Source organism: Acanthochromis polyacanthus, chromosome 21, assembly GCF_021347895.1.
Source record: "Acanthochromis polyacanthus isolate Apoly-LR-REF ecotype Palm Island chromosome 21, KAUST_Apoly_ChrSc, whole genome shotgun sequence".
Taxonomy (NCBI): domain Eukaryota; kingdom Metazoa; phylum Chordata; class Actinopteri; family Pomacentridae; genus Acanthochromis; species Acanthochromis polyacanthus.
The window spans coordinates 7,254,870-7,258,670 of record NC_067133.1 but is presented as its reverse complement, the minus strand read 5'-3'; positions in this window follow the sequence as shown (position 1 = coordinate 7,258,670).

Sequence of the window (3,801 nt, the reverse complement as noted above, 5' to 3'; positions counted from 1 at the left end):
CGTCTGGTTTTGTTTCTGAGCTTTTCGTCTAAAGTTTGTCGTCAAGAATGAGGAGTTTTAAAATTAGTAGAAATCTAAATGGAGTGAGTTTCTGAGAAAAGTTTGGTGGGAATCTGACTGACATGAACGACTGTCAAAAGTCTGGAATTTAGTCGAAGAGGAAAAACTGCAGATTTTAACAATGAGCAAACAGTTGATTACTGCATCATTCTATTGATGCTAAATAAACATATTTTGATCATTTGAAACTAGAAAAATGCCTCATTCTTCACATCAACTTCAGACATTTCCAGTTTTAGCGTTTTTACTTTCCTCACACCAAACTCAATTCAGATTTTTCATGATTTCATACGTTTGTTTTTTTTTAAATCTTGCATTCCTGATACCAAAGTTCTGTCAAAATTGAGCAGATTTCATGTTTTACATCAAACTCCATTCAGAGTTTTGATGATTTAACACTGGTGTCATCTTGATCCAGTTTGTGTCAAACTGCTACAGTTTTTAGACTTTTTACTCTCATTATAACAAAAACCCAGCAATCCCTAATGATTTTACACTTTCCTAATTGTTAGATGAAACTCAAGTCATAGTTTTAAAAGTAGAATTCCTTATTCGTCATGCTCCCAGTTTCAGTCAGAATCCTGCAGATTTGTCTCTTTCCCTTTTCTCTCTCCAAACTCTGGTCATATTTTAATGATTTTACACGTCTACATTCTTTACACTTGACTTAGCGTAGTCAGTCAGAAACCTGCAGATTTTTACTCTTTCATCTTCCTCACACAAAACTCCATTCAGATTTCTGATATTTTTAAAATTCTTGACAACTTCAGACGTCTAGATTTTGCTTTTCTTTGCACCAAATTTCGTTCAGATTTCAGTTAATTTAACACTTGTATCGTCTTTGACACCAAACTTGAATCAAGTTGTTACACTTCTAACTCCGACTAAACTCGTCATTTTAAAAAAAACATTCATTCCTTCTTTCGGCTTTTCCTTCCCCTGGTCTCAGTCTGAAGCAGCAACAAGTGGAATTAGGACGTCAGTGATGACAGCTGATCCAGGTTTGATTTCTCTCTGACAGAATCTGATATAAGAAACTAAAATGTTGGAGTTTTTCCTGAGTGTTTCTGAGGTTTGTGGGGCAGCAGCAGCTTCAGAGACGGATTCAGAAGAAAAGTGAGTCACACAAGGAGAAAGTAGGTCGAACTGCAGCCTCATTACCAACTTTCATCTCTGCTTTCTGATTGGCCGGCTGCCTCCAGACCTCAGCATCCCCACTGACCAATGAGGAGGCAGCAGGCGGAGACGTGTCCCAGTTTCACTCTGGTTCAGACACTGTTGATGTCTTACATAACAAGTTTAGAAACTGTGTCCTGGCTGAACATTCAGAAGGACATCGGAAGTTATTTAACTCTGATTCATTGTTTTTCTCCTCAGAAGACAGAAACTTCACGACTGCAACCGAACAAATCAAGCCCTGCTCCTCCAAGACAAGTAACCCAGTCTAGGGCAAATACACGGAATCACAGGAGTGCCATAATAAAAGACAACTGCTAAAAAATAAAAGATAATAAGGAAATAAATGTGTAAATATAAAAAGGAAAAATTAAAAGAATAAACTTTTAAAAATCTATTAAAAATAAGAAAATAAATGTGTAAATATGAAGAGGAATAAATAAAAAAATGAATTAAAAAAATTAATCAGTTTTAAAAATAACATAAATGTGCAAATATAAAGAAGAATAAAAATAAAATAAAAAATAAACTAATAACTGAAATAAAAAATATGAAAATATAAAGGTAAATTTAGTCTCTTTTCTCTTTGTTTTTTCCTTTTATTTTTCCATTTTCCTTTGCTTTTACTTGATGGACTGAGCTGTCAATCAAGGGCTTTGGGCGAGGCTTTCTGTCCAGGGTGAGTAGGGAGTAGTCAGGGATAAATAAAAAATTGATATTTTTTATTTATTCCTGTTTATATTTATTCAATTATTTCCTTATTTTTTAACATATTTATTTATTCCTGTATATATTTACACATTTATTTCCTCATTTTTTAAACATATTTATTTATTGTTTATTCCTGTTTATATTTACACATTTATTTCTTTATTTTTTAAACAGATGTACTTTTTTATTTATTCTTTTACTTATTCCTCTTTATAGTTACATATTTATTTCCTTTTTTTACAGATTTTTAAAAATGTAATCTTATTTTTATTCCTCTTTATATTTACACATTTATTTCCTTTTTTAACAGATTTTTTAAAAATCATTCCTTCTTATTTTTTTTTCCATTTTTTTAACAGATCTATCTTTTATTGTGGCACTCTTGTGATTCCATACTAAACACCAAATAGCACACCAAACTCCGCCAGAGTTCTGCTTATTTCACACTCTACTATACTTTTTGTCTTTCCCACCAAACACAGCCACAAACTAAACTCCAGAGTTTTGATTTTACTCTTTACTACTGATTCATGTAGGTCAGATTTATGACTTCAGTCAGAAACCTGGATATTTTACTTTTTTCAAACCAATCTCCATTCAGATTTTGATATCCTTAAAACTCCTCACTCGACACCAAACCACAGATGTCTATAATTTGAACGTTTTTATTTTCCTCACACCAAACTCCAGCCAGAGTTTTAATATTTCCACATGTATGACACCTGAAATGTTTAGTTTCAACATCACCTTAAACTAAATTGATGTCAGTTTAAAATGTTTTCTCTTCTATATTCAGACTCTAATCTCAGGAGTGCAGATTTTTCACTTTCCAGACAGTTATTTTTAACACAGCATATGTGCAATTAAATATTCCTTAATTCAAACTCCACTTAGATTCTGACCTGCAAAATTCACTCGTTCACTCATTTTTAAAAAACTATTTAACACTTCTATATTCTTTGACATGTTTCTGCTTCATCAGCAGCATGAAATTAAACAAAATTAATGCTTGAAGAAAAGTTTGTTTTTTCCACAAGCAGCAAGAGAAGCCTCAATAAAGAACATTCAGGACGACACTGTGAATAATTCAGTCTTCTTGAAGTCTCTGAGGATTAAAATCCTTAATTTCACCTCTGCTGGAGACGCTCGGTGTGTTACCGGATCACGTGTACATGTGTGTGTGTTATGCCACAGAGTACAGTAGCAGAGCAGCAGTGCATTGTGGGAAACAGCAGCAAGCAGCGCCTCCTGATGGCAGCTTCACAAACACATTCAGGATCCTTATATTTGTGCCGGTTTGTTCAATTTATATATTTTTCTTGTTTGCTAATCTGTGTTTGAAACATTTTTAATAGCAAATCATTTCTTTATAAAAATTCTGTTATTTAAATTTTATCATTTCCTTTCATTATTTTTGCTTTGTATGAATCATTTAGTTATATTTATGTGTATTATTTCTATTTGCTTAAATATTCTCTTTTTAATTGCACTTTTTTATTTATTAATTGTCTTAATTTTTGACTTTTTTAAATTTTGCTCATTATTCTTTATTTTATTATTCTTATTAGTTTGGATTCAGATTTCTACAGTTTACTAAACTTAAGTGAATTATTTTATTGTTTTTTTTTTACTGTGTGCATTATTTCTATTTTATTTTTGGAGTCTAATTCTGTACTAAATATGTACTCTTTATATGTACTTTTTAAATTTTATTTTTGGTTTTTAAACTTTTTGAAAAATGTTGTTTATTTTGGTCTATTTAGTTTCTTATTAGAATTTCTCATTTTCTACCCATGTTTTGTTTTTATGTCATTTTATTTGATTTAAATTTTAAAAATGTTTTGTGTACTACAC